Raw genomic sequence first — 14,564 nt, 5'->3', positions numbered from 1 at the left:
AGTATGTCCGGTTTCCTGCTAAGTTGGGCGACGGACAGAAGGGCTTCAATCCGCGGTACCGTTGCACGTTTCACCGGGAGCGCGACCACCGGACAGAGGACTGTTTGCCTTTGAGGTAACACTTGGAAGAGCTAGTCGCAGCCGGACACCTAGACCTTTACATTGATGGAGGCGTGAAGGCAAATCAAGCTCCGATTGATCTGCGGGGACCGGATGACCGGGATGCGCCTCCACAAGGGGTTGTTAATGTCATCCACGGCATAGTGGAACCGGCGCATGTATGCGAGCTCCGCGGTATGATCAAGAAGACAGAACACATGAGGGAAGTTTTGTTGGTTCAACCTGCGATCAAGAGGGGGAAGACTGAAGAGAAAGATGTGATCAGTTTCTCCTCAAGGGACCTAGAGCGCATTCAGACGCCGCACAACGATGCCCTAGTGGTTACACTCCGCGTCAAAGAATTTGATGTCAAGCGGATCTTGATCGATCAGGGAAGCTCGGTCGAGATCATGTATTACGACGCATTCAAACAGCTCAAGCTCCGGGATATAGATTTGGCTCCGGCAACTTCGCCACTGGTTGGTTTCAACTCACAACCGGAGTGGCCCTTGGGAAAGATTATCCTGCCGGTCAAAGCGGGATCCGTGGTTAAGCAGGTGGAGTTCTGGGTGTTGCAGGTGCCATCTATTTATAACCTGATCTTTGGAAGAGGATGGCTTCACTGTATGCAAGCCGTGGCATCAACCTACCACCAGGTAATGAGATTTCCCTCGGCTATGGGGGCAATTGAGGAGATTTGGGGCGATCAAGTCATGTCGAAACAATGCTTCGTGGCAGTGAACGGGAGCCGGGCTGCCAAGGGCTTTGTCTAAATGACTGAGGGACCGGAAGACCGGGGAGTCCTTGATGATGTGGGTACTAAGGCCTAGGAAAAAGCCGTTGAGGAATTGGTGGAAGTGCGAATTGATACAGAGAATTCGGACAAGTTCTTCTTGCTTGGCTCAAGCCTTACCGTCCAAGAAAGAACCAAGATGGTTGAGTTTTTGATGGCTAATATCGAAGTCTTCGCATGGTCGCCTTATGACATGCCCAACCTCGATCTGAGTTTTATTTGCCATCACCTCAACATCTTCCCCGGAGCCAAGCCGGTCATTCAGCGAACAGGGAGATCGGCACTGCATCACGCCGAGGTAGTTGCAGAGGAAGTGAAGAACTTGCTTGAGGCACGCGCAATTTAGGAAGTGCACTACCCTCGGTGGATTTCAAACACGGTCGCGGTGCCCAAGAAAAATGGGAAGTGGCGAGTCTGTATAGATTACAAGACGTCAACCGAGCCTGCCCGAAAGACAGCTTCCCTCTGTCTAGAATTGACCAGCTTGTGGATTTAACGGCTGGACATAACAGGCTCAGTTTCTTGGATGCCTACCCGGCTACCATCAGATTGCCATGCATGGCCCGGACCGAGAGATCACCTCATTCACTACACCAAGGGGACTCTTCTACTATCAAGTCATGCCTTTTGGTTTGAAGAACACCGGGGCGACTTTCCAAAGAATGGTGGCGAAGATGTTTGCTCCTTTGCTGGACCGGACAATGGAGGCTTACATTGATGATATGGTGGTTAAAATCCGGCATCAAGCAGACCACTTATCCGACTTAGCCGAGATGCTCGCTATTCTCAAAAAACACAAGCTACGCCTGAATGCGTCTAAGTGTGCCTTTGGCGTGGGATCCGGAAAATTCTTAGGCTTCCTAGTCACGAACCGAGGCATCGAAGCAGACCCCACACAGATCAGAGCCGTATAAGAATTGAAGCAGCCTAGCCCGGTTAAGGACATGCAGCATTTGGCCGGAATGGCTGCCGCGCTTAATCGATTTATAAGCCGGTCATCAGATCGCTGCCGTCCTTTCTTTCAAGCATTGAAGTCAAAGTTCTCGTAGGTGAAGAGTGTGACCAGACTTTGGCCGAGCTCAAGGAGTATCTGTCTTCGGCGCTACTGTTGGTAACACCGAAGGCTGGCGAAGAACTTTACCTTTATTTGGCCGTTTCACAGCATGCAGTCAGTGCAGTGCTTGTCTGGTCGGAAGGAATCAAGCACCTCCCTATCTTTTACGTCAGCAAAACCTTATTACCGGCAGAGTCGAGATACTTGCCGCTGGAAAAACTTGCGTTGGCATTAATGATGGCCTCAAGGAAGTTGGCGCATTATTTCCATGTGCATACAATAATCGTTCTGACCGAGTTCCCCCTTAAAGCTTTATTCGAGCGGGCGAACTTCTCCGGTCGAATTCTTAAGTGGGCGGTCGAGTTGGGACAGTTTGACATCAAGTTCCAGCCACGCATCTCCATAAAAGCCCAGACTATGGCCGATTTCGTTGCTAAATTCTCACCTGGAACTCATCCGATATGCCCGATCGATATCACCACGGTAGATGAAGAGGTGAATGCTAGCCTGACTAAAATACCACAGCTTGGCAGTGTTGGCGATGCGGAATTTGTGTGCCCCGCTGAAGCACCTTCAGTTAAGACGATATTATTGCCTGGAAATACGATGACGGAGTTGGGTATCACCGACCAACCTGCTCTGTCCAGTACCGCATCACCGAGGGAGGAAGAAGTGGAACTGCTCAGCACAGAGCCTGCGGCTGGCATAATACCGCAACCTGGCGATTCGCCTATGGACTTGGGCATTATGGATCAACTTGCTGAGTCCGACGCCGAATCACTAAGGGGGGCTGAAGTGGAACCACTCAGCACAGAACTTGAAGCCGAACAGCCGAGCGACTGTGGTATCATCAACCTTTAGGCCTCTCAGGATCCATCAGAATGTTGGAAGCTCTTCGTGAGGGAGATGTGAAAACTTTTTGTTGATGGGGCTTCTAACCGCCACGGCGCCGGGCTAGGCATAGTTTTGATTTCGCCAGACGGACTAACTATTGAACATTTTATCACCCTTGGCTTCCCAGCATCTAACAATGAGGCCGAGTACGAGGCGCTCTTGGCCGGGCTCAAGAGCGCCCTTCAGATGCAAGCTTCCGAGCTAATGGTTTATAGTGATTCCCAGCTTGTGGTTAACCAAGTTTCTGGGGTTTACGAAGCAAAAGATGACTGAATGATGAAGTACCAAGCTCTGGTCAGGGACCACATTAAGCGATTTTAGGCGATCAGGGTCCAACAGATCGGCCGAGAAGAAAACGGCCGAACAGATGAGTTGGCCGGCCTTGCTTCTATGGTCGACAGCTCATCTCCCAACCCTCTTTTGATTGAATTCCTTCTGAGGCCTAGCATTGAGGAAACCGGGCAGACAGAAGTACTCTGCACCGAGCTAGGTCCTTTTTGGATGGACCCAATCATCCTTTTTTTTCAAAGACCGGACCCTTCCAGTCGACAATAATGAAGCACATAAAGTGTGGGTGAAGTCAGAGCGGTTTTAGCTCTCTCCATCTGGCGCTTTATACAAGAAGTCTTTCACTGGTCCCTATCTGAAGTGTGTGCACCCGAGCAGCGTGGAAGCCTTCCTGTACGAAATTCACGAAGGCATCTGTGACAGTTACATAGGGGGCAGATCTTTGGCCTACTGAGTTATTTCGCAGGGCTACTGGTGGCCGTGCATGCAAGCCGACGCGCAAAAGTATGTTCACAAGTGCGAGAAGTGCCAGAAGTTTGCCCACTAGATCCACCAGCCGGCCAGGAAACTTCTTCCTCTTACTAGCCCTTGGCCCTTTGCGATGTGGGGCCTAGATATAGTGGGGCCACTCCCAACCGCACCAAGTAACCGGAAGTTCTTTATCGCGGCCACAGACTAGTTCACCAAATGGGTTGAAGCAGAGCCTTTGGCAACAATCAAGGAGAAAGACGTCAAGCGGTTTGTCTGGCAGAATGTGGTAACGCGGTTTGGCGTCCCCAAAATTCTGATCTCTGACAACGGTACCCAATTTGACGGACGCCTTTTCAGAGGATTTTGTGAAGACTTGAAGATAGAATTCTACAACTCCACCCCAGCTTACCTGTAGTCTAATGGTCAAGTCGAGGCATCAAACAAGACCATCCTTGATGGGTTGAAGAAAAGGTTGGAAAAGGCAAAGGGAAAGTGGGCTGAGGAACTCCCCAGCGTCCTTTGGGCATGCCGAACAACCCTGTGGCGATCTACCGGGGAAACTCCTTTTGCTTTGGCATATGGCATGGAGACGGTCATTCATTTGGAAGTTGGAATGCCCACCCTCAGAAGTGAAAGTTTTGAGCCCGAGCTGAATGCCGAAGCCATTACCCTGGAATTGGACCTCGTGGATGAACGCCGAGAAAAGGCTCTCATCCATGTGGCCACCTACCAACAAGAGCTCTCAAGGAAATACAACAAAACGGTGCATTCCAGACCGTTCAAAGTAGGTGATTGGGTCTTGAGGAAAGTCATGGGTAATACCCTGGTGCCAGGTGAAGGCAAACTAGGGGCAAATTGGAAGGACCCTACAAGATAACCGGCCTGGCGGGCAAGGGGGCATACCACTTGGAGGACTTGGATGGTAGAGGAATACCCCGGCCATGGAATGCGGCCAACCTCAAACTCTATTATTTCTAGTTTTTTGTTTTTTTTTCGCGCAAAGGAATTTTTTGCCTTACACTTCAGAATGTAATATTCTTTTTGTCAATATACAGAAATGTCTCATCTTTGCCTTAGCATTCCACTTGTTGCTTTTTAATTGAGATTCTCAACTGAGATGGTTTACTCCGGTTGAACGAGTTGATGATTTTCTCAACTTTGAGATTCTCAACCGAGATGATTTACTCTGGTTGAACGAGTTGATGATTTTCTCAACTCTGAGATTCTCAACCGAGATGGTTTACTCCGGTTGAACGAGTTGATGATTTGCTCAACTATGAGATTCTCAACCGAGATGATTTACTCCGGTTGAACGAGTTGATGATTTGCTCAACTCTGAGATTCTCAACCGAGATGATTTACTCCGGTTGACCGAGTTGATGATTTGCTCAACTCTGAGATTCTCAACTGAGATGATTTACTCTGATTGTCCGAGTTGATGATTTGCTCGACTCTGAGATTCTCAACCGAGATGATTTACTCCAGTTAAACGAGTTGATGATTTGCTCAACTCTGAGATTCTCAACTGAGATGATTTACTCCGGTTGACTATGCTGATTATTTATTCAAATCGAGATGTATTGTTCCGGTTGAAACAGTTGATGATTTATTCAATTATATGCTTGCAACCGAGATGTCTTTTCCGGTTAATTAAGTTATGCAAGATGGTTAGTGTTGCTGAAGTATTTTGTCCAGTTGAAGTTACTCAACTTTAAGACTGTGCAGACACTTGATGAAATTTAGCTTTTTCATTGAGGTGAAAATAAGTACAAAAGGTGGGGAACTTAGCCCGGTTACATGCTCAGACAAAAAGCAAGAAAAAGAAAACTAAGCCAAAGGGGAAAGATTAGTGAATTCATCCCCGGTTGCCTCCAAGTTGACCGTTGGTGATTGGTCTTGGACATCGGTCTCAGTTTGGCCGGGCTGCTCCTCCATTTGGCGGTCCTGTTCCTCAGCATTTGCCTCGATTTCTCCTTCGAGTCCTTCCTCGGCCTCAGCTTGTAACGCGCTGAAGACGTCGTTGGCATACGGCACGAGATAGGTCGGAAGGAAGACAACCGGCGGAGAGGCAAACACGTCGGTCCCAGGGCCTTGGCCGAGCTGATCGCAAGCAGACTTCCAACCCGCTTTAAAGTATATATCTTGGGTGGCAAAGGCTTATTTTTTTGTAGCTGTCATCGGCCTCCTTGAAGCCGGCATTATTTGCGTCCTCCAGCTCCTCCCTGGACTTTTTCAGTGCATCCAGCTCGGCCTGGAGCGCATCCCTCTCTTTCTCAGCTCACCAAGTTGGCCGAGCAACCGAGAGTTGTCCGCGTTTGCTATTTGTAGTGAAGACTTTGCTCGACCAAACTCGGTTTGAAGGCTTTGAACTTGGTTCACTGTGCCATTCGTCTTCTGCTGCAGTCAATGAATGCGCTCTATGACCAAGTGTTACTTCTGGATGGCCTGAAAGAAGAAAGATTGATCAAAGAAGAAACCGTGCAAACACTTATGAAAATTTGAGTAGAAGTTTGAGACTCTTACCCTGGTCATGGACTTCACGGCCGACTTCACCAACCGGATGTCTGGAACATGGTCGCTGCCGACCACGTCGCTCGGTAGGAGAAGGGCCTTGGAGAGGTCAAAGGCGAGAAGATGTTCTTTGTCGCCCTTCACGGAAGCTGTTGCTGGGATCTCCTTACTCTGGTGTTTGAGCTGCGGTCTCCATGCCAGTGTTGGGTCGACGGGGACGACGGGTTGCTCGGCAGTCAGCTCTTCAATTAGCTCGGCAGAGGGGTCTGCGCGAGATCGTTTTCCAACCCGGTGGTTGTCTTGGCTTGCTTGCCCGGCAGCTGGAGATGCTAGCGCAACCATGGTCTCGCTGGATTGACCGGCAGCTGGAGAGTGGGTGATGACGCTCGGTATCTCGGTGGAAGTTGCTGTGAGGAGGTTCTTGATACAACTTCGTTTTACCATCTCTTCTTCTTCGGTTAACTGGATTAGGGGCACGTCCGGTAGGTTTGGGTCTGGAGGAGGTGACGGAGCACGGAGGAAGTAAGTGACCTTACTCCGGCGCGGAGCTGAGTATCTATATGTTGGAACGTAACCGAGGAGCTCGTTACAATCCCAGTGGCAGTAGCGGAGCACGGTCCGGATGGCTTCTTCGTTGGGGTAGTGGTAGTTAGCTTGTGAGGCTTGGATCGCTGCAAAGGAAAGAAGAAAAATGTTAAAGTGCAGAATACGGAACAAAGGCAATTGACCGAGCAAGTTAGCACAGCTTACATGTGGAACCAAAGTTCTTGCTAATAAACCAGCCCGGTACTTCGGCTATTTCATAATTGCCAGACACCCAAAAGAAGTCGTCATCGTGTAAGTCCTTGTCTGGGGTGCCGGTCACTATTTTTTCTCTGCCCGGTCGAACTTTTAGGTAGTAAGCGAGACCACCGCTTTTGTGCCCGAGGGTATACTGGCGGAGTATCTCGGCTAAACCTAAGTTGGTTCCAAGCCGGTTGTTCAGCTCGTGGACCCCGTTTATTATTCGGTAAGTGTTTGTTGAAACTTGTGTGGGTGCTAGCCTGGTTCGGCGCAGGAATTCGGTCATCAAAGGGTTGACCGGGAAGCGGAGGCCTCCTTCAATAATGGACAGCGCGGTGAAGGGGCATTGGTCATGTCTGCCCCAAGGGTTGGTGTCTATGGCGCCGAGCTCTAAATGAACGTCTGCCGGGATACCATACTCTTCCCGGAAAGCGGCCATGGCAGCTAGAGTGTCTACAAGGAAGCGGAAGCGCCCCATGTGTGGCCAGCTAAGTTAGCTCGGCTGAGGAGGTTTGGCACAGACTGGTGATTGATGGCTGCTCGGTCTTTGAGAGCCTCGGTAATGGTCTGTGGTCCCCTTGGACTCTGCAGGAAAAGGATGGCAAGTGTAAGAAGGAGCACGGTCGCGCAAAACGAGCTTGACTTTAGCTCGGCCATGAAGAGTGTCAAACCACCTCGGTCGTTAAGGCTAACCAAGGAGTCCGGTCACTCAAGCGGACCAGATGTTAGCCCGGTTGAACGACCAAGTCATTTGGCTACCCTAGTTTCTACTATGGTTGGGACAAACTGCTTATTTGCTCGGTGTGAATGATTTTTTGGATCAAAGGAAGACCTGGAGCCCGGTCCGCCCTAGATCTTCAGTGTTCATCAGAGAAAATGAAGAACAGCAAGGAGAGTGAATGGTTAAGGACGGTTTTAGGTGCCTATGTCCTAAACCCTACGAATTTAGTGCCCTAATATGCGAAATACCAAGTGAAATAACAACAAAAGGGGTTGAAGAACTTACCGGCAGTGGCTACTTCCCCGAACACGAACTCAGTAATGGCAAAAAAGGAAGGGCAGGAGCTTTGGATCAGCAAGGATGAAGGAAAATCAGTAAAGACGAAATGAAGAAGGAAATGGCGTATATAAGGAAGGAAGACTGCCAAAAATTTGAATTTGAACAGACGTGATGTTTGGCTATTCGAGGCCAATCAGTGCACGACACGTGTCCCTATTGACGGCGGCGTCAGTATTGAAGAGACAGGATGGTGAATCGAGGGGTCGACCGGGCAAGTTTTGAAGACAGACATGTCAACTAGCCCAGTCACCGTATTGCAAACCGAGGACCGAAGAAGTGTTACCCCGGTCAGAATAGGTAATCCTAGTCACGCTTGTGCGGACGGAATTAAGGGGCAATTGAGAGGGAGATTTATGATCTAGATTGTGCCGTGGTAATGGCCGGACAGATTTGGGCCGAACAAGATTGGGCCGAGGTAGCGCGACCCGTGCCCTGAAAGGATTTGCTCGGTTAAGGCAAGGCATGGTTGGACCGAGTTACTTGGCTTCATGGTATAGAGACCGGGTAAGTGAGACGTCCGGCACCAGGAAAGGCGTTATTGTTCCACGGTTCATGAGTGAGCCCGGCAGGAAGGCCGGCGGCAAACCAGCATGAGCTGTCCCGAGCTCGGCTATGCCGGGATGCAGCCGAGCTCAGTCCTCATTGAGCACGGCGAGCGGAGCGCTCTGGCCAACTGCACAGCACGACCGTTGATAGCCGAGAAGATTCAACCCGGCTGCCGAGCTCCCAGTGGAGTGGACTGGCAGTTTGGTTAGGTGGTGTTCAGCAAGATTTGTACTGACAGATGGGATAGCAGCACCACGTGTCGAGAGACGAATGAGAGTAGATTTGGGGCACAGAAGGTATATAAGCGAGTCTACACCCCCCATACTAGACAGATGAACATTTGGTGAGACTTACATTATACACTCAATCCTCTCTCTCTCTCTCTCTCTCTCTCTCTCTCTCTCTCTCTCTCTCTCTCTATCCCTGTGTGTGTGTGTCTAACTTGATCGTCGGAGGGGTTTTCCGGCCACACACCGCCGGGTAGCTCACCGCCGTTGTGCTCGCAGGTCGATCGGACAAGCAGGAGATTGGAAGAAAGGAATACGGGCTTGCCGGAATATTTGCTCCCGTACAATTTTAATATTTTAATATGTTACGATTTTTTTAATTTTTTGAATATTTTAAAATATTTTAGTTTCAAAATATTACGATTTTAATTTTTAAAATTTTAAAATATTTTATAAAAATAAATTCAAACTCTATTTTATAAAAATATTTTTAAATATTTTAATTTTTTTTGTTATGTATTTGGTTACGATTTGAGTGTAGAGTTGTGAAAGTAGTATGGAATTTCGAGTTATGTGTTTAGTTATGAGTTTTAAAAATAATTTCTTAATTGAGTTTTGTTTTATGTGTTTGGTTACGATTTGAGCGTAGAGTTGTTTTTAAATTTAAAATATTAACATTTTAAGTTATTTAAATTTTTTGAATATTTAAATTATTTAAATTTTTACGATTTAAATTTTTTGAATATTTATTTTAATTTTTTACTTATTAAAATTTTTAAATTTTTTAAATATTTATGATTTAAATTTTTTGAATATTTATTTTGAAAAAAAATTATTTCCTTGGTAGTATTTACAATTAAAAAATTGATTAATTTTATTTTCTGTTAATAATAATTTTTTTTAATTGAATTTTAGAAAGAGTTTGATTATGAGTATTGATTAGAATTTTCAATAGTGTGAAAATAGTGTATTTTGTTATGAGTTATAACAATTTAAATTAAGTTTTAAAAATTCTTTCCAAAACTCATAACCAAACAAACTTTCTTACTTCACATGTCAAATTAAACTTTCAAAACTCAATTTCACACTCAATTCAAAACTCAATTCAACACTCTATTCAAAAATCATAACCAAACAAATTTTCTACACTCAAATCATAATTCAATAACTCACAAACTCAAAATACAACTCATACTCTCAAATCATATTTACAAAACTCTACCAAACACAACCTTATATTCTTACCTAAAACTCATACAAAAAGCTCTACAAGAATGATGTGACAATACCATTATTATAAATAAATTCATCTTTAATGTTATTTTGTTTTGAAATAAAATGTCAACAATAAATACATCATTATGTATACAAAAAGTAATTCTACTTACACTACTACTTTACATTTTTACACCCTCCATATGAGAAGAAAAATTCTATTTTCACACACCTATTTATCTCAATGCATATATTTTTTCAGTGCATATATTTAGTAATTTGATTATTAATTTTTGTTCACATTCCATATACCAATTATTGCAATCATACTCCTAACTCATATCTTGTACACATACTACCTCAACCCTCTTTCCACACACCTAGTCAAAATTGAAGATCAACGGTCTGCCCTATTTCGGTTCATGATGAAGGAAACTCCATTGAAAAGACTGAAGACCTAAGACCCTCCATTAAAGGACCTCCATTGACAATAACTCCATTAATGACCCATCTCCTCCATTTGACACTCTAGTTCTGAAATCTGTTGAAGGTAACTATTATTTTGTTTCGATTTTGTTATCGCATTTTGTACCATTTCGTGTTCTCTGTCGAGTACATTAACAAATTAGAATAAACCCTCGTTTTTTCCTTGAAGAATTGTGATTTTGGGAATTCGGTACTAGTTTTCTGAAATTCATCTTTTAATTCGACACTTGGTTTCCAAAATAAATTATTTTTTTCGACACTGTAGTTCCAAAATATATTGATTTGTTCGACAGTGTAGTTTCGAATAAAATAAAATATTTCAGCACTTGTTTTCCAAATTAATCGCGGGAAAAAAAAAAATTCTGCATGAAAAAACTTACTTTTTCATTACTACTTTTGCTGTCACCAGACATATTTTTACTTGATTTTGAACTTCTATTGGTTTGTAACTCTTTTATAACAAAATTAGGAATAATTGTGGATTTAATGAGATAATGGCGTATAAACCCAAAGAGTAAAGCAGTATGAGAGTTGTTATGAGAGTATTGCTTTGTAAGCAATAGAGGAGTATAGAGTGTGTAGCAAAGAAAGTTATAAACAATGGAAGAAGTGACAAATATGAATAAACTAAGGTTTAGGTTTTTTTTACTCAAAAGATGTGAACTAAGATTTTTTTATTTTTAAAAAAATGTGTACATAGAATAGTTTGATATAATATTATGGGTGTTGATGGATGTCCATTATAGTCATTTTAATTTAAGACATAATTTTCATTAAAATAATATTTCATTAAATGTGTGAACTGAGGTAACTAGGTGTGAAAATAGAATTTCCTATATGAAATTTTGTTTTCTTTCCAATTTTACCCATGTGTGAAATTGCCTTTAAGGACAAAACATTAAAATTAACTATATTTTATTATCTCCTTACACCCCTTAGTCTTCTCATTTTTTCTTATCTCTCATACATCTTTTTTTCAAAAAATGAGAATTATAGTATTTTGATCATAAAAGAAAACAATGGATAAAAAAACGGTGCTGAATAACCATAAAAAAAGGGAAATTGTGAGTTTTTTTATTTGTTTGGTGAGTTTTTGTTTCCTTTTTTTGGACTGTCCTTCGACATTTGTTCGGTATTTCGAAATTAAACAAAATAAAATAGTTCGGCTCATATCGTCAAACAAAAAATATATGTCAGATAACCAACAGCCGAATAAAATATATATTTCCGGTAACCCAAGGCCGAATTTTTTTAATTTATTCAACTACTCATTATCGTGTATTTCTAGTTTCATTTTTTTATCTTTTATATTTTTTTACTTTGAATAATTATGCTTTTACTCATTGCAACAATGCAAGTACTGCATTATTAGTGGACTCTAGTCATGAATTCATTATAGACGATGTTTGTTAAGTTTTTTTTTTTATGAATATGATTTTTTCTTATTTTAATTTGTATTGAGTTTTATTAATAATTTGACGTATAAACATATTTATTATTTTTAAATTTTTACTAGTCATCAATCATTGATTAAATGGGCTTTTGACATTAGAAAGAAAACTAGATTTGTCATTGTTATAAGGACATCAAATGCGAGAGGTAATGGTAGAAAAACCAAGATTTACACTTGAGCTGCATTCGAATGAAGTGCACTGCGTGTAACTATTTGGTCCACAGGAAATGGTTAGTGACCTTATCTTTATTATATCCTACTTCGAACTTAGCCCTGGATTTAATCATTAGATGACTATGCCTGACATGAGCCATTTGATAGCATCATACCGTAGAGCCTTTCTTTATTGTTTATCCATGCAACGGTGCTTAACGTTTCTACCATTTAGATCAGTATCGATTGGAACACCTAATCGAAGAGACATCTGCATAGGATTTGTAAATGGAAACCATTTCGTGTAGATATAAACTATTGAGCCTACTTAGATCATTACCATGTCTTATTTTGTAATTCTACTTATTGATGTCTTTGTTATATGTTTATTTGCAACCTAGTCATCCAGTACCTCCGATAGCAAATAATTTGATTTGTTTTCATCATCCGTGTGCTAATGGATGAGAGAAAGTATATACTATCCGTATTCATCAATTATGTACGCTTGTCAATCCTGATGTAGTAACTACTGAAACTATTGATATAGACTAGTGATAACATGTTTAATTTATAGATGTAAACAATGACATATTTTATAGATGCTTTTATGGATGTTTGTACATTTGATGTTTTAATGAATATTTTTATAGATACCTTTTTATGTATGGTTTTATGAATGCATTTTTGATTTATAGATGTTTTTTGTGAATGCTTGAAGGAAAAAGTAAATTTTTCAATATACATCGACATGTTGCTAGACAAATTTGTTATAGTTTGGCAACATGATACTAGAGTAATTTAATTTGTATAACAATTTATTATCGAATAGACACTTCACAAGTGACCCCGAATTAATTTCTTGTTATCTTCCAATCGAACGGCAACATATTGATGGGGAAAAAAACGTTTATCTAATAACATGGTACTGAATTAATTCAAATTCATTAGCACTGTATTGCCAAATAGGCTCGACACAAATTTAAAAATCATTGTTTAAAAGAAAAGTAGCTTTGTAAATATATAGCAACAAAATGTTGGATAAATTTATTTTTTCTGGTAACATAATACTGGAAGAATGTAAATTGTTTAGCATTATGTGACCGAACAAGCACTTCCCTATGGGCTCCACTTATTGTCTTCTCTGAGTATTTCTCTTTCCCCTTACTGCGTCTTTCTCTGTTCTCTTATTTTCCCTCTAAAAACTATTAGTGTAAAGAGATGAAAGAGTTTTGAAGAGTCTTACTTTAGGGTTAAATTTGGTAAGATAATAGATATAATGAGAATCACATTTTTTTTTAGTGGTGTAATAAGATGAAACGTGTAAAAAGGTAAAGTAGCGGTGTGAGTACAATCACTCGTATGAAAATTATATATGTTTTTTTTTGTATACTGTTACCCTTTTTGTATTTTGTTATTTTTTTTATAAATATTATATTTTTTAAGTGTGTTTAGATTAAGTATATTTAAAAAATTAACTAAAAAGAACAAAAAAATATGGAAACAAAAAAAACTTATACTATTTAAACAAGGGAGTCAAAAAAGGTCCTACCGGGAGTCGAACCCAGGTCGCTGGATTCAAAGTCCAGAGTGCTAACCACTACACCATAGAACCCTAGCTGCTTTCAATTTTAACCAATATATTTATTTTATTAAAAAGCGAACGTTGGCACCATGTCAAATGCCCCAACAAGCTTCGACCTTCCCCAACAACGAAACGAAACGAACCGTGCCGATTCTCGGTTTCTCTTAGACTTTCACTACTCAGACTTGAATCCAAACTTATGAAAAACGGTCGTAGTGGTCGTAACAGTGGCAATAACACGGTTGCAGTTGTGAAATGTAAAAGTCGTAGCGTAACGGTTGCGATAATCAGAACCATGAATTTTTTTATTTTTCGCACAATTTAAAAAAAAACCTTACTGATACAAATATTTTTTTTCTATGATCATATTTATTGAGTTTAAAATAAATATTGATCAATTTTCGTAAATTTTTAAGTATGATCTAATATATTTTATATTTCTAAATCAATATAAACTGAATGTTTTACATTTTCTTTTAATAATTAATGACTTTATATTATACAAAAAAATAATCACTAACTATTATATATGAGATAAACAATGAAAAAGTAAGAGAATAAATAAGAGTCTAAATATATATATATATATATATATATAGATATTTTAACCAAGCCAAATAGATAATGACCACACTTATTATTATTATTATTGTTATTATTTTCAAACAATATATAGATAGGCCCACACAAACAAAATAGTTAAGTGATAGCAGCTGAATAGAATAACATAAGTCTTACCGTTTTAATAAATCAACAACATGTTTTTCATCTTCCCTCTTCTCTCTCTATCTCTTGCTCATCCATCTTCTCTCTATCTCTCTTTCCCCATTATTAGTTTTTTTTTCTTTCAAAAAAACAGTTCGGAACCGTTATGTAACGGTACGTAACAGGCCGTTACGGCACTGTTATGACCGCTACGGTCGACACATCTGTAAATCTCAATCACACT

General features: G+C 41.5%; 1 non-coding gene across 1 annotated transcript; it reads right to left on the bottom strand.

The window, feature by feature from the left end:
* Positions 1-13,573: 13,573 nt before the first annotated feature.
* Positions 13,574-13,645, bottom strand: TRNAQ-UUG (transfer RNA glutamine (anticodon UUG)). The gene has a single exon. It is a non-coding gene; the product is annotated as a tRNA-Gln (tRNA).
* Positions 13,646-14,564: the final 919 nt, after the last annotated feature.

Source organism: Camellia sinensis, chromosome 1 (assembly GCF_055761805.1).
Source record: "Camellia sinensis isolate YWXY chromosome 1, ASM5576180v1, whole genome shotgun sequence".
NCBI lineage: Eukaryota > Viridiplantae > Streptophyta > Magnoliopsida > Ericales > Theaceae > Camellia > Camellia sinensis.
The sequence above is the reverse complement of the archived record's forward strand: the minus strand, read 5'-3'. Positions and strand labels throughout refer to the sequence as shown.